At 38.3% G+C, this 24,619-nt stretch overlaps 1 protein-coding gene across 7 annotated transcripts in view; it reads left to right on the top strand.

Annotated features, from left to right (window-relative positions):
• SGMS1 (sphingomyelin synthase 1) overlaps window positions 1–24,619 on the top strand; it is a 334,608-nt gene that overhangs the window by 61,072 nt on the left and 248,917 nt on the right. For 2 of the 7 annotated variants that reach the window (XM_054243062.2, XM_078345955.1), the window contains exon 3: window positions 157–265. The exons of the other annotated variants lie outside the window; for them this stretch is intronic. The gene's annotated coding sequence lies outside the window, so the exon portion shown is untranslated. The remainder of the gene's footprint in view (window positions 1–156; window positions 266–24,619) is intronic. 7 annotated transcript variants of the gene reach the window in all.

Raw genomic sequence — 24,619 nt, 5'->3', positions numbered from 1 at the left:
CTTTCTGTTCCAAGCAGATACAGTAGAAGTTCGTACTGCCCTGATGTAGATTACATTGTCATTTTTTTTTATTGGATCAGGAAGTTCTTCAGTGGCAGTATAGATTATTTTGACACATACAGTTTTGTATAAAAATATATATTTTAATTTTTTCAGTGCATCCTCTGAAGACCTGTTGTGTGTCTGCTGTGTACCAAGCCCAGGAATACTGACTAAAGTAAGACAGTTTGTGGTCCTTCAGAACTCACTCTGGAGCAAAAAAAGGGTAGGCAATGATAGATAAACCTCTTGCTTATTTAATAAAAAACTGACAAAGGAAAACGTTTGGAAGATAAAAAAATGTGTGAAGTCCATTGAGGAAAAGAAAAAAGTGACTTCTGCTGACCCTTCCCCCAACCCTCAACTGACTTACAATATGGGGATGGAGAAAGTGGGTACAAGGAATGGGGTTAAACCTGCAGCCAGCTGAGGATGGTGGAGAGACATGAAGACCAGAAAGGGCACTAGGGCAAGTTTGTCCAGTGTGAACGTAGCCCTTTTAAATCTGATTATCTGCATATTGTCTCATTTTCTGCTGCTCTATGACATTTTTATAATAATAACATTATTTTATTGTAATCCATTAACTGTAGGTAATTCTCTTTTTTGAATCTTCTTTTTTGCTCATAAAGTGCCACATTAACTACCAATACATTTGAGTTGCATAATTTTGAGAGCTCTATAAACAAATGACTTTGCTATGGGCTATGTGCCCACCTGTGGGAACATTGCTGAGTTCTGATCATCTCATGTGCTTGTGGTCTGACTGGCCCCATGGTCGTCAGCGACATGTGATCCCAAGAGGAAAAGCTAGAGTATTGGTTTAGCAGTAATGTCATATTGCAGGTGCCTTTAAATGATGTTGTGTTGTATAGTTTATATAAATACATAAACATAATATAAAATAAACGTATTTATATAAATATAAAACTTAAATTTATGATCACAAAGCAAAGACAAGTTACCACACCCAGGCCAGGAAACAGACATTTGGTTGTACTCTAGAAGCCCTCTCTGCCCCTTCCCAGTCATGACTCCCTGCCTTTCCCCATAGGTAAGCACTATCCTGACTTTTAGTCACTTCCTTGCAGCATGTGTTTTCTATCTCACATTGTGCCAAACCCTTTCTACCTGTGGATTCAGGAAAGCCAGTGGGTTGACACATGGTCTCTCAGGTTGTCATGGTTAAAGTCTGTGCTGACGTGGCTGTCACAGGAACGTGTTTAGGTGCAAGAGTATTGCGTTCTGCATTTTAACATCAAGTTAGAGGAGAGGCTATGACGTTTGGCCTGAGGCCTGGTTTCTCACAGGCTCCAGGCAGTGCCTGCTTACAGGATCTGGTGTAAGGGCTGGTCCGGGATCTCTAGAAACTGTCATCCAGGCTGCTCCTGGCACTTGGAGGTAGATTGTCAGCACCTTCATTCCAAAGCACACACAAGTGTAATCAGAAACCCTGGGCCTGTGAATTCTTGTAATTTAAACCCCAGTCACTATGGGACTATTGCATAGAATGGGTTCCATAAAAAGTTTCTTATGTAAGAGGATTTAACATGATTTTAGTATCACTGTGTTTTATAGAAATTCATTTCAGCTATGGTATAATATATTCCTGTAATCGAATTAGCAGTATATCAGCATTGTGTTATTTCAATAGCTACAAGACTATTTTCCCTGTGTGTACAGACCGCCTGTCCTGTAGGCATGGTCTTGGAGTGTGGTAAGGACCACCTTCCCACCTGGCAAGAGAATGATGGTTTGAAAGCAGTGCTGGGGGCCAACTACAAGGCCCTGGGGCCTGTCTTGTGCTGCCACAGGCACTAGATGCCTGAGTGCCTAACAGGAAGCCAGCGTCTGGTGAGCTACTTACTAGTTCATGAATGAAATTACTGCTCTCTTGCTCTGTAGGCTTATGTTTGATTCTGAGAATGAGTTGATGAAGCTCATGGGAACTTTGCTACAGAGGTTTTCTTTTTACAGGAAGAGCTAGACAGAGCCCACCTAATAAGGACCAAAACAGTGACCAGACCGAGCAGGGAAATCTGTTTTGGAGAGAGTGCACCTGAAATCACAGTCAGATGCAGAAGAAAAAGGGACACGGAGCAAACCCTCCAGTTCCTAAAGTGTGTGGAGACAATATTTAGCCTGTGATTTAAGAGAGAGATAACTTTCCTCTTACAGAATCTGCAATAGTGTTTTTCAAACATGATCTACCAACCACCTGTGTCAGTCAGGGAGGTGGTAGGGGGAGGGTGATGGTGGTGGTGTCTGTGTGTGTGTGTGTGTGTGTGCGTGCGTGCACATGCGCATGTGTGTGCATGCCCATGCGTGTGTGTATGCACACTCAGAGAGTGTTTGTCAGAAATACATTCCTGAGCCCTGTAGCAGATACACCAAACTATAATCTATAGGTGCAAAAGCCAAGAATCTGCATTTTAATCACATAACTATTTCGTGCATAGTTGAATCCTAGGATCTCTGATCTAGAGTGGTAGTTTCATTCATTCATTTTGGTGAAGGTTAAGTTGGACTGTGGAGAAACTGAGACTTTTAAAGAAGAAAAAAAAGAGAGGGTAGGCCTCAGACATATTTGCTGATTTGAGAAAAAGTAACACACATGAACTAGGGTGGTTTTTTCATACTCTTTTGGAAGAGTGACTTGTTTTGTAAAATGTCTGAACCCAGATGATGATATGCTCTCTGGTGGCTTGGAGATGTCATTGCAACTTCTCCTTCCTTCCTTCCCTGCCTTGTCTGGGAGTGGGATAGTGGGTGTACTTTTCGGATCTTCTGTGGGGAGAGGTCCACCTGAAATATTAGTGAGTAGAGATCAGCTAGTGAGCCTTGAAACTGGCTGTGGTTAATTTTCAGTCTCAGTTATTCCAAAAGCAAAATATTTATCTGTCTGTCTTCCTTCCACCTTTCAGTTCAGTTAACTTAGTTCTCCTATGTCAATTAAGAGTTGGATAAACAAGAAGTATTTCAAGCACCACATGGATTTTTAGTTCATTTTAGATTGACCTTTCATTAAAGTGTCTACCATCAGTGTCTTTGGTAGCTGCTTTAAATCTTTCAATGTTTATAAAGATTAAGAATTTGTTGCTTGTGAAGGTCATTGAGCAACTTCAAGAAATTGGCATCAATGTGACCAACTAAGCACAGCTAATTCTTAGAATTTCAGAATCATAGAAGGTTTGAGCTGGAAGGAATCCCAGAAATCCTCTAACCCAGCAGTGCCTGTGATTAAGAGATTAAGCTCTGGACCCAGATTTAGGATTTAGGAATGTGTTCCATTCATGCCCTGCCAGTTGATACTAGCTGTATTACTGAGTGCCTCAGTTTCCTCAGTTGTCAAATGAGGGTGGTGATACCTACTTTATTGTGCTGTTATGGTATTATAATGAAATGATGTATGCAAAATGCTGGGACTGGTGCCCAAAACATAATAAACACTCACATGCCATTTAGCAGGTGAAAAAAAGATCCAGAGAAATGTTGATTTTTCTGAGGTCATATTGCTACTCCAAGGTTTAGAAACCAGGCCTTTTAATTTATAGTCTTACTATGTTTCTATCAATTGTACCAGTTAACCAGTTTTTAAACTATGGGTTCCGAAGTTTATATCTGCCAAAGTAGGCACTAATATTTATGAAGCTCTGCCTAGTCTCGGTGCTCAGAGATGATTCTCAAATAATGAGGTGTGAATATAACATAAAGAGATTAAGACACAGAACCTGACTGTTCTATCCCTTGCCGAGTAAAGCAGCCCTTAAAACTGTATAAAAGGCATTGGATGCAATGTTCTTTCCTCACTTTGCTCAGTGTCTGGCATTAACACCTGGCAATTGTATGGCTAGAGTCAGCAAGAAAAAACAAAATGATATATATACTATTGTGTTTAATGTATATATTATGTAATGAAAGAAAAATAAATTTTTCCAAATGTATATAAACAGTTTATATATAACATCATTATGTAATATATATAACATATTACATATAAGTAAAATGTAATATGTTATATATTATATATTACATATTATATATAAATATATAATTATCGTACATATATTACATATATATTATATACAATATTACATAATATGTGTAATATATAGTATATATAATACATGATATATAATTGTAAAACTATACAAATATATATTACATATATTCAGATATTACACATATTACATAATATACGTTTGCAATTATATAATATACATATTATTACACATGTATGTAATTACATATATACACATACATTCTAATATATGAATGAATATATTATATATATAGTACATATATGTGTTATATGTATTCTAATATGTATAATATATAATGTCATGTATTATGTAATATATATTACTTAAGGTAATATACATATATATTACATTATATATGTTATATGTATATATCTGTGTGTATACATGTGTATGGAACAAATTGAAGGAAAAATAGTGAAAGTTCCACTACAAAACCACATTCTCTCTGGGCTATTTATACTTGCTTTATTTTCTTTCTTCTATCTTAACAAACTTTCTTTTCCTGTGTTTAAGGAAGAGATGTTAGATGTCTCCTCCTGTTTACGTAGTTAAATGGGAATTACTTATAGTTTTACCTGGAAGGGAATGGATTTTATTTTTTAAAACTCCTAAGTTATGAGAGATCGACGATATGTGTTTTTGTTCCATGTGCCTGGTAGATACCTGGTAGACACCCGCTTCAAGATACCCACTTCATGGGTATCTACTAAGAGTTTGCTATGTTTTCTTCATTCCTCCGTCTGGTGAACGTATTTCCTGTGCCCTAAGGTCAGGGTCGTCCTGTTGAGAAAACCCTCTGAAACCTCCCTGATGATAGGATTGCAGTTTGCACTCAGATATGTGTGGCCCTAGAGAAGTTACTCCTTTAAAGTTCAGTTTCCTTATCAATAAAATGGGTTTAATTCTAGTGTATGTTTGATAGATCTCTGTTCAGAGAACTGGCCAAGAGAGCTATATTTAATTGTTTCTCTTCTTCATTTCCAAAGCATCCTGAGTATCAATTGTATGTGTTTGCTTTTGTGGACAGGATTACAGATATGGAAAATATGTAGAAGATAAGTGATCAAAAATGACTTGGAGTGACAGTGTAGGGTACGCCCCTGGCAGCTGGGTCAGGGTGGGATATATGGTTGGTGGTTTGGATACCGATGTTGCTTAAGGAAAAAAAAGTAGTTGAGGTAAAAGATTATGGAAGTAAAACAGCATTTTGGGAGGCCTGTGTAGCTCTTGTAGTTCTGGTAACAGGCCTTTGACATGTGATGTGCACACTGTGACATGTTTACCAGTTCCCCTTAGCATCGTGGTCTGTTTTAGGTCAGCATTTCCTTTGCCAGATGTTATCTGGATGGATTTCTCTGGGCCAGACTGCAGCAGCCTTCAGACATATATAAAGTTGAACAATGTAGGGGTTAGAGGTACACCCACCCCGCACAGTCAGACATCTGTGTATAACTTTTGACTCCCCCAAAACTTAACTGCTTATAGTCTACTCTTGACTGGAAACCTTATGGCTAATGCAAACAGTTGATAAAGATATATTTTATATGTTATCCATATTATATGCTATATTCTTACAGTAAGTAAGCTAGAGAAAAGAAAATGTTATTGAGAAAATCATAAAAGAAAATATATTTACTATTCAATAGGTGGAAGTGTATCATCCTAAAGTTTTTCCATCCTCATTGTCTTCATGTTGACGAGGAGGAGGAGGAGGAGGAAGAGGAGGAGGAGGAAGAGGAAAAGGAAGAGGAGGAAGGTTTGCTGTCTCAGGAGTGGCAGAGGCAGAAGAAAATCTGTGTATAAGTGGACCACACAGTTCAAGTTTGTGTTGTGCAAAGGTCAACTGTACTTACAGGAAAGCAGTAGAAATTTGGTTTCAGGCCTCAGAATTTCATGTTGTTGAACACTGACAGAATCCAGCCCTGCCATTAATCAGGAAAAGATGCCAGATCCCGTTTTGCATTATAGTGTTTGGCTCATTCCAAATGGCTTATCTGGGATATTTCAGGCATGAAATTTAAGCAGCCTGGAGTCACCTGTTCACATTTTATGGCAGAGATGGGGAAGCTTCCAGTTTGGGAATTAAATTCAGCACGTAGGAGCGAAAGGTCATATGGTGCGTTCAAATGAAATACGCTTATAATTAAAAAAATATGCAGATAAATAGTAATAAGAACAATAATCAGGTTTGTGAGAGTTCATTGAACCGTTAACACATAATTGCCAATCATACTCAGAAGTCCTAGGGTCCAGTTGAAGAAGCCTAGAGGCAGGAAGGTGTGTTGGCTACTAGCATGCAGCTGGAGCGAGGATCTGGTTTTGCATTTGGCTCTGCCACTTAGTTGCAGTGAGACAATTAGCTTAACTTTCCTGGGACTCAGTTTCTTAATTTCAAAGTGAGAGAGAGTAATTATAGTAACTACCTCTACAGGTAGCTATAGTAAAAGCTACCTCTTAAGGTAGCTGTAAAAACTATATAAATAAGTTAATTGACTGAAATAGAGTTTGATACTTACAGTGTCTATGTAAGTTACCTTTGTAACCTACCAAGTATTTCCTCCTTCTCCGATCTTTATTTCCCTGTCAGTCCATCTGCAGTTGGGAAATAATTCCCCATGATTTCTCTTGTTTGTATAGTAGCCTTGGAAGATAAAGGTAGTAAGTAGAGACTCCTATGCAGCAAAGGGCAGGCATGCTGATTGCCTATTATAAAAGATTAGGGTTTCCCAAGCTCATATAAACCCATTTCCATTTTTAACATTGCAGTTTTTCTTTTTTTTTGGCTGCTGTTTTTTTTTTTTTTTTTTTTTTTCTGTTAGAATTTGTTTGTTTATTTTTGCTAGTTCAGATTTTAGATTGGGTTCTAATTTCTACAATATTTACTTTTTTTTGCATTTCTTCTGCTAAAGCACATCTTTTTAAAAGCCTTTTTGGTAAAAATTTTAGTAATTTAGCTATTTTTGTTTACTAAAGCAAAACAGTCATTCTATTCTTTTTCACCTCAGATAAGCAACTAATATTGCTTAAATATTTAATGAGCAGTACTAGGTCTTTATTCCTATATTTAAGCAATTTATTACTAATTTATTTTAAAAGCATACTGCTCAAAAATTCTTTTCCAAATGATTAATAATGATGCTACAAACTTCTGTGATTAAAACGTATCTAGCAAAAAGCTAATTGATTTACTTTATCTTTTTAAAATATTTCCAACATTTTTATTTCTCTTTATTCATTACTGTGAATATCTAAAACATTAATAAATAAGCAATACTCAGTTCAATAGTATTTACAGGTACTATTTACAAAGAACTGTACCCTACTGAATATTCAAGCCTGGAACATGCCTATGAACATTATCTGATAGTATTAACATTTGGATCTTCTAGAAAGATTGACAGCACTGCATATAATCAGTATTTGTATAAAACCTACTATGTGTAGCTTATAATATTAATTATATTTGCAATACTGAATCACCCTTGGCAACAGACAGGACCTCAAACTCATGCTTAGAACATGGGAAGAGCTACAGGGAAGACCGAGTGATTGGATTGAGGCTCTTCTCTTCTGCACACTCCTGTCCCAGTTCTCGGAAATGTCCTTAACCTCTACCTCTGCAGGCCGACATTTCCTGCTCTTGCTTTGGACTTGTCAGTGGTTAAGCAAGCAGGAAAATTATAGTACTTTTTTCCCTGTTTCTCACCTGATTTTTCTAGGGATTCTGTAAAATCTATAAACTTCCCACTAAATTCCAGAAAGGAATTACTACATGGAAACACTGTTCTCGTTTCACTCCAAACAGACTTCTCAGTTGTTGCTGTGTCTGTACAGGCCTATGGGGTCTCTTTGATCTTCCTTCTGATGACTGTCTCCTTGGCTCACTATGCTCTATTCACTCTGGCCTCCTTTCTGTACTCAGATACACCTGGCACATGCTCCTTTGGTACACCTCTGTCCCCTTTCCCTGGAATGCTCTTCCTGACATGTTTGACCGCTTCCCTTCCTTTAGGATATGTTGTTCACCTGTCCCCTTTGGAAATGAGGCCTTTGGTGACTGCTTTAGTCAAAGTATTCCAGCCCCCAAGCACTCCCTGGCCCTCTGCCTGCTTTCTGTTTCCTTCGTGGCACTTAGCACTTGTCTGACACCACTGTGGGGTGGTCCTGAGAGCAGTGATTATGTACACTGCTTTATCTTCAGTGTTTGCAATACTGCCTGTTGCATAGTAGAGGCTCTGTAGTTATTTGTTAAATGAATGGGTGAGGTTACTCTTACAGTTTTGTAGGGAACAGGTAGGAGAGAGATAAAATTGGTGACCGAGAGATGTATTAGGAAGTTGTTACCATGGACCCCCTGGGATTTGGTAAGACTCTAAACCAAAGGGTTAGAGAAGTGAAACAGTCCAGAGACAGGGTGGGTAGGTGTGGTGGTGATGGATCTCCTGTGGGAATGGAGGAGAGGAGAAAATGAGAGCACTCTGGAATATTCCCTGTTTTGAGCTTGGCAATTAGATGGCCTTTCCATTCAGCTAAGGTAAAGAATACTGGAAAAAGACTAAGCATTTCTTTTATAAAACCAATTGTGTGTATTAGTAGAGTACAGCTTATTTCTGAAATTGGTGTTTGTATGACGTGTAGTTTTTCAAAGGCTCTAAGTAACCCTTGCTGAAATGCTGATTTTAGTGTGAGGTCAAGTTACCTAAAATGTTTTAAAAGCTAGACATGCAGGAAGATTTGGCCTCCAGGGAGTTTATAGCTTTAGATAGAGAGATTTTTCTATATTTGGGAGCTAAACTGGAGTTTCTGAAGGTCTGAATGCTTAATTAGCTTCTCAGTACCTTGAGTCACTAACAGAATTAATATTTTAAATATGAAGTTTAGAATTCTCTTTTTTAATGAATGTTTCCTTGTATAAGAATGATCTTTGAAGTGGAGGCCTCAACCGCATTCTTTATTACACTGCTGCAGCTCTGGATTTACCCATGAAGCCAAGTAATTGGCATCTTCTGGCTGGCTCAGAGAAGCAGCTTATTTGTGAGCTAGGTCCTGCCCTGTTTCTTTAAGGCCTCAAAGCAGGAAGATGGTGAACTTTATGTAATTGTGAGTTGACTCCAATCCAGATGTATTTTGGAACTAGGTAGAAAATGACTGCTAAATGAATTCTAATTGAGTCACTTGGATGAATTTAGAGTGATTCTAGAAATTTGCTAATTAAAAAACAAACAAACAAACAACAAAGTTCATGTTTGTGAGCCTCTTCACGGTTACAATTCATTACTTTGTTCCAGGATAATTTTGTCTCCCTTCTTGCTTCTCAACTGCCACGTGGGAAGCCTTTGCCTCTTTCTTTCTGAGGCTCAGGCTCCTTTGAAAAGCAGACATGAGGGCATGATGCTGGTGATACCTGCTGGCGTGACCCCATTTGGAGAGGCTCTGGCTTCTTCTCTGTATGGTTAGAGGTGTCCAGGACCTCTGGGGACCCTGTCTATTAAGTGGAGAGAGTTGGCCTCTCAGGCATCTCCCAGCATTGAAATTCTGTGTTCTAACTGCTTTTGGTAAAAAGAATTCAGTAGATCTGAATGTACTGATGTGGACGGATGTCCACAACATACTGTTGAGTGAAAAAAGCAACTTGTAGAACATTTTGTGTGTCTAGAAAAAGAATACATAGTGATCTAATCTCTTAGCAATTGGGGGAGTAGAAGGGAAGGACATTTACTTCGTAATTTATATCCTTGGAACTAAATTTTATCACCCATATGACTTTTATAATTTTAAAAGAAAAGCAACCAGAAAGCCAGTCATTCTAGGTAAGCTGTGGTAGGGCCAGCCCCTGAACCTTCTCTGTGCCTGCATCGGATGGCTGTCACCAGCTCCTGCATGCTGTACACCCTCTAGCAGCAGCTGGCTTGGGCTGAGATGCGGCTTCCCGCTTGGACTAGCGGAGGATCTTTGTTTTTCATACCTGCCATCTGGAACTGTCCTCCATGCCTGACTCCATTGGCATTTGGATTTACAACTAGCATTTTAAAATTAAAAAATAGAGGTAGTGCCTCTTAAAAATCACTAACATTTAAATTTTTAATTTGCTTAGGCTTGCTTTTCTGAAATTAGTAGGCCTTAATGAGGTTTTGGTGAGATCCAAGATAGTCTTTCCCTGACTAACAGACCAGAACAGGTTTCTGTGTGTCTTTACTGACACATACACTGTATGATTCCACACCTTTCTTAAGTGTGGCCAGTGGTGTGACTTACTTTTGTTTTCTTCCAAAGACCCTTAATTGGACTTGTGTCTCTAAAGCTCCTTAGTTGCCTGGGGAGGATAGCTGAGGGTACAATAATCAGTGTAGAGAATCTGAACTCCTCCCAGCTGTTATCTGGGACACCCTATCATCTCTGCTTCTTGCGAAGTCTCTGTTTTTCTCTATAGACTCCAGGCATAACTCAAGACCTTTCATATTCTTTCAGTCCTAGAGCTGAGCTGTTGCCTGGACACCTCCTGGCCTTAGCTGTTGCTACTTTGCCACTCCCGATAGTACTGACTCACTTCGACCAGTATTTAGGGATGAGATGGAGTGGGACATTTGTTGGTTGTGTGATGTTTATTCTTTTTTCAACTTCATCTTTTGTGACCTGGCAACTCTAGTGGCTGTGACTCTTGCTGAAATGAAGGAGATGTCTGTTCACCCCTTTTCTGTCTCTTATGCTCTGTCAGTGAGTGTCCTGTCTACCCAGGACAGCCCTAAGAAGTTGGGGTGGTCTTTGTTCAGCTTTGTTGGAGATTCTTAGTTTCAGTGTTCTAGGTGGGTCTTGAACATACTTCTCTTGGCATCTTATTGTTATCTCAATGAAATGCAAGTCTTCATGGCCCATCTTGCTTCATGAGGATTCTACAGAATACATAGATAGGTCACTTGAGCCACAGGGGAGCCTCCCATAATTGTATTAAGAATTCTTGATTGTGACATCCAAATGAATAGTGAAGATGATACAATTTTTCCCATAATCTTTTTTCAGAATCTTTCTGCCTTCTTATATAAACCCCATATTTGATTCCTTTATATTAAGGAGTACTGAAGTATGTAACTAATAAAGAATTAAAATATTACCTTTTATAGGGATGCTTTAATTTTAATAGAAGGCTGTTAAAGTTTTTAGGAATCAAAGCTCTGAGTCTCAAGCACCTCTTGTATTTTTAATTAGGCATGCTGTATGGTTGCTCCTAAGTCACCTGTGTAGTTTGGAGATGCTGTGGGATGTGGCCGTAGGTGATGCTTAGGTGGTCATAGGTGCAGAGTGAGTTTTGTGACATGCTGGGAAGACTTTCGTATATTGTACCAAGACCCTTTGTGTCCCTTGCTGTTTTCAAGGGTCTCATGCCAGTACTTTATTGGGGCTTATCTGAATAATTTCATCTGTTGCTTTGAGCATAACTAAATATTAAGATACAGACTAGTGGAGAATCAGTAGCTTATAATTTGGAAAATGGGCCTTTGTAGGCACTTTGATTAACTAATATAGATGACCCATGCAAGAAGAGTAACTTTAGGGTTTTTAGTGAGTGATATGGATTTAGCACATCACATGAAGCACATGTCTTCGGGCTATTAGCTGTCATAATTTATCAAGTCAGATACCTAAAAGCAGTGGTATAGAGAGGCAGGTATGAATCTTTCCACCTGCCTTACCTTGCTGAGGTCATTTTAAATGCCCCAAGCTAGAAATTGGGTACAGATTTACAGTGTATCAAACTGAAAATAGAAGAATATGTTGAGATATAGCTTGGGGGTGAAAGTATTTTTTTCTTAAAAATCAGTAATACTATAATGTAATAATAGTTTTATTTACTATAAAATATATATACTATAAATAGTTTACATTTATTTACTATGTCAGGAACTATACTAAGTACTTTTTATACATGGTCTCATTAAATCCATGAGCAACTCTATGAATATCATCCTGTCTTACAGATGAAGTAACTGAGACACAAAGAAGCCAAACACCTTGACCAAAGCCATATATTTAACTAGTAAATGTTAAAGCTGTGGTTAAATCCAGGTCCAGAGGGTTAACCACAAAATTATACTCTTTCTTTTAAGTGGATGATGAAACCTCGCTAACTAAGGCTAATTGTGACCTAATTGTGGACAAGACTAATATGACTTCGTTTAAGAATATTTAGCACTGCATAGATCACAGCACTATGGCTGTGACTGGCTCTGTGGCTGTCTTCATTTCTATGGCTGCGATTGGCTCTGTGGCTGTCTTCATTTCTATGGCTGCTGTGACAAATTACTGTAAACGTGGTGGTTTAATTAAGGCATTGGCAGGGCTGGGCTCCTTCTGCAGGTTCTAAGGAGATAATCTGATCTTTTCCTCTTCCAATTAATGGTGCCTGCCAGCTTCCCTTGACTTGTGGCTGCCCTACTCCAGTCTTTGCTCTGGTGTTCACGTTGTCTTGTTCTCTTCTCTTTGCTGTCAGGTCACTCTCTGCCTCCTTCTTATTAGGAAGGATATCTTTGATTGCATTTAGGGCCCACCAGGATAATCCCTCCATTTCAAGATCATTAACCTAATCATATCTGTAAAGTCCTTTTTTGCCATATAAGATAACATTCACAGATTCCAGGGATTAGGACATGGATATCTTTTTTTGGAGGGGGGCAGGAGGCATTATTTATCCTACTACAGTGGCAAATATTAATAGAACTTTCAGTCATCCCTGTAGGAGTGTGCTTAATTTCAACAATTTCCCAACTGTTTTGCAGGACACAGATGTTAAAAATGTGAAAGAATTCTGTGGCCAAACAGATTTGAGAGTCATTGTGTAATATATCCCTCTTTAAGGAGATTCACAATGCACAATGAAGGCTTTGAGAATTCCTCTGGCAATGAAAGCTGCTTAACCTTGTCAAACCCAGGATTCCTCAGACTTAGTTGATTACAAAACACTTCTTTTTAAAGGATCTGTCTACTTACATATCAAAAAGTACTTGGAAGATGTTTATGAAGCCTGAATTGAGTTATTTGTTATCTGTTAGTCTTTTGAAGGCATAGAGTGTGTTTTAACAGACTTTTTGTTACGTAATAACTTAAACATGCTTGGAATTGATTGGACAGAATAAAAGCAAGACAAATATACAAAATTAAATGATTCAGTGGTAATGTGGGTCATGCCTTGCATGCCTGTATGAGGAGTGTGGACTTGATTCTCTAGACCAAGGATTTTCACATTGTAACTTGTGGATCACATCCATCCCTGTGCCTGTTGTTATAAATAAAGTTTTATTGGAACACAGCCACATCAATTTGTTTGCATATTGCATATGGCTGTTTTGGTGCTATAATAGCAGAGTGGGGCATAGCCTTGCAGGGCTTAAAAAATCTGAGCTTTTACACAAAAAGTATGTCAACCCTGCTATATAGTGGGAAGCCATTGTAGGGTTTTGATCAGGGAGGTGTTATCTTCAAATTTCTGTGTCATAAAGCTTACTCTAGCACCTGTGTGGAGAATGGATTGGAGAATACAATGAGCAGGGGAATGGCAGAGGGAATGGGAGGGAAGGGAACAGTAGAAAGATGTTTTGGTCATAGAATCTACTATAAGCCTGGGTATGGGGTATGGAAGGGGGAGGAGTCAAATACAGTTTTGTAAATAAGTTTTTAATTTTAGAATAGCTTTAGATTTAGAGAAAAGTTGCAAAGATAGTACAGAGTTCCTGTATTCCCAGCTCCAGTTTCCCTTATTGCTAATATCTTACATTGATACGAAATATTCCTCATAACTAATGATCTAGTAGTGATGCCTTATTATTAACTGGAGTCATAATTTTAAAATATTTTGTTTTTTTCTAGTGTCTCTTTTCTCTTCCATGATCCCATTTAGTATTCCACATTATATCTAGTTGCCATGTCTTTTTCAAGCCCTAGACGGTGACTATTTCTCAGACCTTCCTGGTTTTTCATGACCTTGAGGAGTACCAGTCAGGTATTTAGTAGAATGTCCCTTAAGTGTGATTTGTCTGATGTTTTTCTAATGAATAGATTGGGTTTATGGGTTTTTGTGAGGAGATCACAGAAATTAAGTGCCATTTTCATCTTATATCTAGAGTACGTAGTACCAACATGACTGGTCATGTTGATATTGGCTTTGATCACCTGATCAAGCTGAGCTCATGTTTGGGAGGTTTCTCCACTGTCAAGTTACTTTTATTCACCCTTTCCATACTGTGCCCCTTGGAAGTAAGTTACTATATGTAGCTCATACAAAACAAAAGGAGTAGGGGGAAGTTAGTTATGCTTCTCCTTGTGGATGGAATGTCTACATAAATTACTTTGAATTCTACACAGGAGGTTTGTATATTCTCTGCCATTTATTTAATCATTTATTTTTTAGTATGGTTTCATGGATATTTAATTTATGCTTCGGGTTATAATGCAATACTATATTATTTATGTGATTGGTCAGGTTGTTTCAACTTTGGCCTATGGGAGTTCTTACAGTGTATGTTTTAGTACTTTCTTGTTTTTTGGCATTCTGGGATGCTTAGGCTCATCTTGAATATTTGCCTGCCCCAGCCCTAGAATCAGCCAGTTCTCCACAGACTTCAAGGGGTTAGGCAGAAGTAAAAGTTGTCAAAGGAGATTGTAGAGGAAGAGTCAGAGAAGCAAGTGTAGTAGTACAATCTTAGGGCATGCCAGGGTGGGAGATTGATCAGTGTGCCTTTGTAAGTCAAGATTCTGGGATAGATAGTATAAGATCCTGGCTGCTGGAGAGGACTGGGAGGAAGGGCAGTAGAAGATAAGGTTGGAGCTAGAGGTGCTGGCCTTGAAAACCAGTGCAAGGCATTTTAACTCTCTTTGGCAGGAAGGGTATATTGTAGGGCTGATGAAAGCAGTGCTTCAGGATAGTCTGCAGCCTCATATGTATTAGATAGAGGAATTAGAACTTGCAGTTGCTTCATTGGGAAGTTTGGAAATGGGTGCCTGGTGGGATAATGAAAAAAGGTGGGAAGCAGCAGCCTAATATCTGCTACCAAGGATTTTTGAATAGATTAAGTTCTTTCTCAGGGAAAAAAAGAAAATTACTGATTAAGCAGTCTGTTTGCTTACAAACAAGTGTAAACAATTTTAAAAAGAAGATTGTCTTAAAATATCTGCTTGGCCTGCTGTGTTTACTAATGTTTGCAGTCTCCTTTCCTTGGAAAAGACTGAAAGGTAGACTTGAACTCCACCCAGTTTGGAAAGTCACAGAATCCAGTTAATGGAGTCTGCATTTTTTAATTTGATTTTTATATGGTGTCTCCAATCAATTTTAAAATTATTTCCTGTTGAACTTTCTGCTTTATCTTTTTTAGATGGTGGTTTTATGTAGCTTTTAATAGCTGTGATGTTTCTGAGATAATTGATGGCAGAGAGGAATTCTTGCTAAGCCTTGGTTGTGTGGAATGAATAATCCTGGGAATACTTATTTGATTTTGATTGGCTGCTGGCATTTAAAATTTTTCATTTCTTTTGCATAAAACTGGGAGGATACATGTAACTACTCTTTAATCTATAAAATATATAGTCTATATATATTTATAGATATGTAGTCTTTATAAGACTACATGTCTTATAAAGAGGAAAAGATACTCACCAAATTAGTACAATGATCTGAGTGTTTTTTTTACTTTTTTTCTCCAACTTTTACCGTAAGTTCAGGGGTACATGTGCAGGATGTGCAGATTTGTTACATGGGTAAATGTGTGCCATGGTGGTTTGCTGTACAGATCATCCCATCAACTAGGTATTAAGCACAGCATCCATTAGCTATGCTTCCTGATGCTCTCCCTCCCTTACCATGCCTCTATGACAGGCCCTAGTGTGTGTTGTTTCCCTCCTTGTGTCCATGTGTCTTCATCATTCAACTCCTACTTATAAGTGAGGATATATGTTGTTTCGTTTTCTGTTCTTGTGTTAGTTTGCTGAGGATAATGACTTCCAACTCCATTCACGTCCCTGCAAAGGACATGATCCCATTCCTTTTTACGGCTGCATAGTATTCCATGGAATATGTGTCCTGCATTTTCTTTATCTAGTCTATCATTGATGGGCATTCGGGTTGATTTCATGTCTCTGCTATTATGAATAGTGATGCAGTGAATGTATGTGTGCATGTATCTTTATAACAGAATGATTTATGTTCCTTCGGGTATATACCCAGTCATGGGATTGCTGGGTCACCACACTGTCTTCCACAATGGTTGAACGAATTTACACTCCCACCAACAGTGTAAAAGAGTTCCTTTTTCTCTGTAACCTTGCCAGAATCTGTTGTTTTTTAACTTTTTAGTAATAGTCATTCTGATTGGCATGAGTTGGTATCTCATTGTGGTTTTGATTGCATTTCTCTAATGATCAATGATGAAGCCTTTTTTCATGTTTGTTGGCCTATGTATGTCTTCTTTTGAGAAGTGTCTGTTCATATCCTTTACCCACCTTTTAATGGAGTTGTGTTTTTTTTTTGTAAGTTTAAGTTCCTTGTCAGATAAATAGATTGCACAAATTTTCTACCATTCTGTAGGTTGTCTCTTCACTCTTATGATAGTTTCTTTTGCTGTGCAGAAGTTATTTGGTTTAATTAGATCTCATTTGTCAATTTTTGCTTTTGTTGCAATGGCTTTTGACGTTTCGTCATGATATCTTCACATGAGCCCATGTCATAAGTGGTATTGCCTAGATTTTCTTTTGGGGATTTTATAGTATTGGGTTTTCCATTTAAGTCTTTAATCCATCTTGAGTTAACTTTTGTATATGGTGTCAGGAAGGGGTCCCATTTCAGTTTTCTATGTATGGCTAGCTAGTTCTTCCAGCACCATTTATTAAATAGGGAATCCTTTCCCCATTGCTTGTTTTTGTCAGGTTTATTGAAGATGAGATGGTAATAGATGTGTGCTCTTAATTCTGAGTTCTGTATTCTCTTCCATTAGTTTATGTGTGTTTTTGAACCAGTACCATGCTGTTTTGATTACTGTAGGCTGGTAGTGTAGTTTGAAGTTGGGTAGCATGATACCTCCAGCCTTGTTCTTTCTGCTTAGGATTGCCTTGGGTGTTTGGGCTCATTTTTGGTTCCATATGAATTTGAAAATAGTTTTTTCTAGTTCTATGAAGAATATCTGGTAGTCCCAGATATGTCCTTATAGCAGTGTGAAATGAACTAATAAACTTATCTTGTGTCATTTTTCAAGAGGAATGCTTTCAGCTTTTGCCCATTCAGTATGATATTAGCTGTGGATTTGTCATAGATGGCTTTTATTATTTTGAGGTATGTTCCTTCAATACCTAGTTTGTTGCGACTTTTTAACATGAAGAGATATTGAATTTTATCAAAGGCCTTTTCTGCATCTGTTGAGATAATCATGTGGTTTTTGTCTTTAGTTCTGTTTATGCAGCCATCAGAATATTATGCAGCCATCAAAAATGATGAGTTCGTGTCCTTTGTAGGGACATGGATGAACCTGGAGATCATCATTCTCAACAAACTGACACAAGAACAGAAAATGAAATACCTCATGTTCTCACTCATAGGTGGGTGTTGAGCAATGAGAACACATGGACACAGGGAGGGGAGCACTACACAATGGGGTCTGTTGGGGGGAATAGGGGACGGACAGTAGGGGGTGGGGAGTTGGGGAGAGATAGCATGGGGAGAAATGCCAGATATAGGTGGAGAGGAAGGCAGCAAATCACACTGCCACGTGTGTACCTATGCAACTATCTTGCATGTTCTTCACATGTACCTCAAAACCTAAAATGCAATAAAAAAATAATAAGTAAATAAATTTTAAAAAACATGCTAAAACCCTGTCTCTACTAAAAAACTACAGAAATTAGCCAGGTGAGGTGGTGGGCGCCTGTAATCCCAGCTACTCAGGAGGCTGAGGCAGGAGAATTGCTTGAACCTGGGGGCGGAGGCTGCAGTGAGCTGATATCACTCCACTGCACTCCAGCCTGGGCTACAGAGCCAGACTCTGTCTCAAAAATAAAACAGACAAGAACAAAAAACCTTTTCCTTTTCAAACCTGTACTGTTGTTGTTAACAACTTCTTACCAACCCATGAGTTGACTACTTTCCAATGCTTGGGCTCTGGCACTTCGCCCAGCACAGGGGAACACCAATACTTCTTTTTAAATTCACTGCCTCTAGAGACCTGGAAGGAGAAGACATTTTGAAACACATTTTTAAAGGATGATCATGTGTTCTGTGGCTCTGTGACATTAGGAACCTTAAGGATGCTGGGGCAGAGGGGCCCTGCCATTCCTGTTCATATTACTAAAGTTTCCCCTTTTTGATGTAGGTTAGTGATGTTCTCTGTGTGCTTTGGTGAAGTAGCTGCCTTAAACCTAGTGTGTCCTTGTTTCTTGCTTTTATTGATGTTGTACACATGCTACCATTCCCACCTCAGAGCAACAGTGGCCACCAGTGCTGTATTTATTTCACTTCCCTTGTGCTCCTTCAGAAAGAAGCTATGAATAATTTAACTAAAATACTTACCAGTCACAAATAAAGATGGAAGTAGTATCAATAGTTGGAACACAGAAATGGAAGTACATGACACACGTTTCTTCTTGGGGCAGATGAACAGGGGTGGTTGTAGCACATCCCACCTCTGTGTTCATGGCATGTTGACACCAAGTTTCTGAGACCAATGCTGTGTGCTTCAGGAACTTCCTAGCATCCAACTGGCTCCCGTTTATACTGTGCTTTCTGTTTTTCCTTGTTTACCTCATATCTTCAAAATATTTCACCCTTTAAAGCTACAAGGTTGCATTTAAGTTTATTGTACAAAGAACCTACTTCAGTTTTACTTCTTTTGGAATTTGTGGTTAGTCATATCTGATACTTTGTTAGCTTTTCAGTAAAATCTTTTGATTTCAATTTATTAAGGAAAAAAAAAGAATGTGAGCAAAAAAACTCAGTTGCAGCTGAAAATCTGAGAGAGGCATATGCAAATGAAGTAAAGACGGCTCTTAAATTTGTTTGCCTTCACTGAAGCAAGATAATGTCCTGGTTAATGTAACATTAAGTACATACATGCAGGCATACCTTTTTTAGAGCTCTGGATTCCTCTATATGTCATGGTGTCTGCAAGAGGTCCTTATCCTCTGTGCCTCCCCGTGTGTCTTGGTCAACTTACTTAACCTTTCTGGGCTTCAGTTTCCTCATCTGTGAAACTGGGACAATAACTACCTCTGAGTTGTTGGGAGGATCAAGTGGGTTAATTCATGAAGCTCTTCAGACAGTTCCTGACATTCAGTAGCTGTTGCCTGATATGGTTTTTACTGCTGTCATTATCTTCCTACAAGCTATGTCAGCATGCATAAGAAATAAATGTTTAAGAAGTAAATGTATCAGAACCTACACATCCAAGGGAGTTCTTCTTCCTTAGAATGTTATGTCTTAGAAAATAAACTTTGATTTTGGTAGTGCTGCCCATGCAGGACTTTTTGGGATTGACTCTTGGAGGAAGAATGCCTTCTGGGGCTGTAGAGCAGCATTCTTCATATGGTTCTGCAGTGACCAATTTTCTGTCCTTGAGGGAATGTGGCTTTGATTTTTTTTTAAAAATTTTTCTAAATATAGAAATTTGGAATCAAGTAAAAAAAATCTCTTGGTTTAAACACTTACCTAGAAAGTTTGTTCACAAGTGTGGTAATTGGACCAAAATAAGCTGATTTTTTAGTTAACAGGCAGATTATTATTTTGGGTCTTTGGCTTTTGGGATTCATAAGGAAGTTCGTATCTATTTCCTGCAGAAGCAACCGCTCCAAATTGGATTATTTTGACCTCAAAACCCCATTATCCCTCCTGTCTCCTCTATAAGTAGAACATCAGCCACACTCTGTTTTAGGGTTCACTTGGCCTGCAGGCCCCAATTCCTACAGGAACTTCTTTTCCCTGCAATCAATATGATTTGTTTTTTTTTTACTTCTACTACATATTTGTTTCTTAGCCCAAACTCTAGTTCTAACAGTTACTAATTTTTTACAACTAGATATATGTAATGTTAACTATGTAATGTGTATATTTACTTATCTTGGCTTTTTGAAATAACTTGATTGAGGGCTGGCCCTTGGGCCTCCTGTGTGGATGTGTTGAAGCATACTGCCTTATGTCCCTGCTGTTCTCTTTCCTTCCCATAATTCCAAGTGATGAGAAAAGCAGCCACATATTTTACAGTCGTTTGTAAGTCGAGTTGCCAGCTTTGCCACATACTCATTTTTTCCAGCTGAGCATATTATAATGGAAAATCTGTTTGTCTTGACATGTTCATTGCTCTGCACAAAGTCAATGCTTTGTCTCCAAGACAGTTTGTATGCCAACTTTATTTCCCTGTACTGTCTGGATTGTGGAAGATCAGATGTGGATGCTTAATGTCCCTTGTTAAAATTGGCCCAAGAGCTATCATACAGACACTGCGTGTGTGAGGGAAGCAGGTCCAAGCCTAAACAGATATGGCATGCTATTGGTCTGAGAAGCAGGAAGGTTGTGTTTTAAAAACAAAGCAAGCTGAGAAGACTTCCCTTTTCTTTTGCTTTTTTTTTTTTTTTGCTTGGCATTATGTTACAATAACCAAAAAAAAAAAAAAAAAAAACACTCATGAATGGTTGCTGAAAAACAAAAAAATTAAACAATAATTGAGATATTTTGAACAGTATTTAATATATATCATTGTTTTATGTGTATATGTGTGTGTGTCTATATATATCTATATATAAAATACAATCTTCATAGGTTGTATATACCTCTCTCCCCCTCTCTTTGTGTGTGTGTGTGTGTGTGTGTGTGTGTGTGTGTGTGCATACATGCATGTGTTAGCTTCTCTGTTTTCCTACAAACTTCTCTTTATGGCAGTTTGTTTTTTAACCACTGTATTTGGACTCATGTTATTCATAAATTCTCTCTTAACCGCTTTTTTCTAAGAGCAAGTATGTGTATTTTCTGTTCTAAGCCCAGGTTGGTGACATCAAAGAAATTTTAGTTTTTCTTCTTTATCTCAATCTTTCAAATATCTCATAATCTGTTTTTAAACAAATGCCTAGGAACAAAATGAGTGGCAACACTTCAAAACAGTGATTTTTAAAAATCACTGTAAACACATATGTGCATCAGATATTTTTTGAATTTTTAAAAATAATCTTAAGGAGAATAATAAACATGCTTCCGTCCATTTTTTCAGACATAGAACCTGGAAAATTTTGTTTACATGTATTTTATGTTGAAGTCTTTGAAGACTGAAAAGTGGGAATCACAGGGTATGACTGTGTACACTTTCTTTCCCCCCACAAGAAGGTCTAATTTGGTTGCTGAAACTTCAAAGCTGTCTTGAGAATCTAATGCTAGTGGTGGTGGCTTTGGTGGAGGATTTTAAGATGAACAATAATAGATCCTGCCATGGTGATTATAGGTAAAAGAGTGGGACTTGTAGCCTCTTACCCTCTGGACACCAGCATCCTCATCTATTCCCTTTAAAACTTGTTGTCCGGAAAGAATAAAACACTCTCCTTCTATTTTATTTTGCCTTCAGAAAAGAAGAAAAAAGTCAAAAATAAAACTTTCGTGTATTGCAAAAAAAACAAAACAAAACAAACAAACAAAAAAAACCCCACTCTCCTTGAAGTGGAAATAATTGGCGGTAGTTTTAGTGCCTTCCTCCCGGGAGGTTGTATTTTATTAGAAAAGAAAACTTTGGCTTCAGGAATAAAAATCCTTTTTTTTAAAAAAAGTGTATGAACCCTGCAGTTTGGTTCTAATAGTAACTTCTGAAGGCTCCACCTTGGTTTTCATGATTAAACTCAAAACAGCCTCCTTTCTTTCCCAAACATCTCCCAGAATGGGTGGCTCAACCATGGGCCAGCATTTTTATTCAATTTTCGAGGATCTTGGCCTCATCTCTGGTGTTGTCTCCAAGTGGGGCAACTTAACAGCTGCTCTCTGTGGGCTTTGAGTATGGCAAGATGACCTGGCAAGCTGAGCTAGGTGTTCACCATTCACAAAGGAATGGGACCTTCAGGGAGGGACTCGAGTCATTATGAAGGCAGAGCCTGGGGGGTAAAATTAATGCTCCTCGTTTAGATGTTAAGTCACATGATGTGTTATATAGTCAATAAAAGATGAAATTATGTTGGCATACCATATCAGGCAGTAATGTATAGTACTCCTTAAATATTTTCAGTAGAAGTTTATGGTTGCTTGAATTAAGTTGCTTTGAGAGCTAAAAAGTTACAGTAAGTGCTGTAATTTAGAAAACCAGAGATTTGCATGATGACATCTCAACTGGATTAAATCTTCACGAGTAGAACAGCATAAGTATATAAAACTTAACAAGAATTGGAGAACAGAAGGTAAATAATTAGTATTTTGGATCTTACCCTTTTCTGTGCCTGAAACCCCCACATTTTCAAAAGTCCTTTCCTAAGGTCTCCACCCCTGGTTGGTCTTGTTGCCTTGTGGAGTTTCTAATTGAATATGTCTGAAGCACTTCAATCAGAGCTGAATCTGGGTCTCCTTCCATGCTGTCATCTTCTGTATTCTTTCCCAAACAAAGTTTCTGTTGATTCTGCCTTTAAGAAGTATCTCAAATCCACCCTCCTGGCCCAGTCATCTGGGTGACTGCTGTTGCTATTCATTTTCACTGTGACTTTTCCACCCTCTTTATGAAATGCAAATCTATTAATTTTCCCCCTTCCCCTAAAAGTCAAAACAGACAGAACACAAACCTGCAGCATCTTTCAATGACCTCCCATCATCTTAAGTTGAAATCATCATTTTATAACCTCAGTGACTCACATGACCTGGCAGTTGCCCACTAATCCCCAGCCCTCCACGTTCCACCTCTTCGGTCTAGTCGTGGTGGCTTAGTTTTAGTTTCTCTGAAATAGCATTTACTTCCACTTTCCTCTCTCTCTTTTTTTTTTTTTTTCAAATTATTGACTTTGATTCCTTCTTCAGTTCCCCCTTAAATCTCATTTTGTTGGAAAAAACCATAGGTTAGAAACCACCTTATTGCATGACATTGACCCCCTTGGTAGTAGTCTCTTGGCCTATCTCTAGTGACTGGCATATAGTGGATGCTTATTCATATTTGTTGAGTGAAGGAATGGGAGTAGTGATATTTGTGAGTATTTTAAGTGCTACTAAATCTCTGAGAGTTGGTATATCTAGCATGAGATGTGGCACAGATGCCACCATTTTTTTTACCTGCCAGATGAGCCAGTCGATTAATTACTAATTTATCACCACACCCTTCCTCTGGGCTGGCTTTCTTAGTGCACTCCAGGCAGCTGTTTCTGGTCTACTGGTCTGTGTGAATTGGCATATGGCACGAAACCTATTAGACATTTCTAATCTAGCAGAAAATGTCACGACCTTCTGGATGTTTAGGTCCTTGTATTGACCTTTAGAAATGTTGCATAAATTCTTTATGCCTTAATTTTCATGCCAGTCTGATACAGGTCATCAGATTGTAAGATAAGATAATTCTTTCATGAAGATTAAGAAATTCTGAAAAATTAGTAGAGCATATTCAAATATGGGGCTGTATAATTATATGAAGTATGCTTTGACATAAGTAATCATCTGCTTTAGCCACTCTCATATGCAGACTAAACTGTAAATTTTATATATACATGAATAAAACTTTTAGTTGTATAGGCTTATCATGTCTGTATGTGAGCCTTACAGCAGAGACTCTAATTTTCTTTCATAATTAAGTTGATTTCTTGTTTCCATTGGACTTTTACTTAATGTTTATTTTGCTAGTGAAAGATCCATTTCAAGGAGATAGAATATAAAGTATCAAGAAGATGCTAGTTTTGAATGTAGTTTACTATTATTCTGTGGCATTGCTTCAAAAAGCATACCCCTGGATCACCTGTATCAGAAACACGTGGGGGTGGTTAATTTGCAGGTCCATGCCCCACAACTTACTGAATCAATTAGACTTTGGGAGGCCCAGAAATCTGCATTTTAAAATGAGCACTTTGCACTTAAAAAAAGCTCCAGAAGTTTGAGAATCAGGTCCCATATAATACTTAGTGCATACTGTGTCATTAATAAATTTTGAACAGGATCCATAAAAGGTGGCACATTCACTGACCTTTTCAGTCTCACTTGAGCATGAAGATGTTATCAGAAAACATATCACTGCCAACACTGTGCAATAATAGGTAATGATATTGATTGTGACTAAGGTTGAAAACAGTCTATGACCTTATTCAACTGGAGCACAGAGGATCAACAAGGGGCATTGTTTCTAGATGGCTTAAACACACTGGCCTTCTGGGAACAATGTCCCTTTGACCACAGCTGACGCAGGCAGAAAGGAACCAGGCAGGGGTCTGATCTCCTCAGTGCAGCCGTGAATGGGTGAGGCCTGTGGTTGAGTCCTCTGGAGAAGCCTGGCAGCTCACCAGGGCTCTCACTGTTCTGCCTTCCCCGGATGCCCACATGGCAAGAATGCTTGCCCTAAGCAGGAGGACAGGAACAATAC

This window comes from Callithrix jacchus, chromosome 12 (assembly GCF_049354715.1).
Source record: "Callithrix jacchus isolate 240 chromosome 12, calJac240_pri, whole genome shotgun sequence".
NCBI classification, from domain to species: domain Eukaryota; kingdom Metazoa; phylum Chordata; class Mammalia; order Primates; family Cebidae; genus Callithrix; species Callithrix jacchus.
This window is presented reverse-complemented; position numbering and strand designations above follow the sequence as displayed.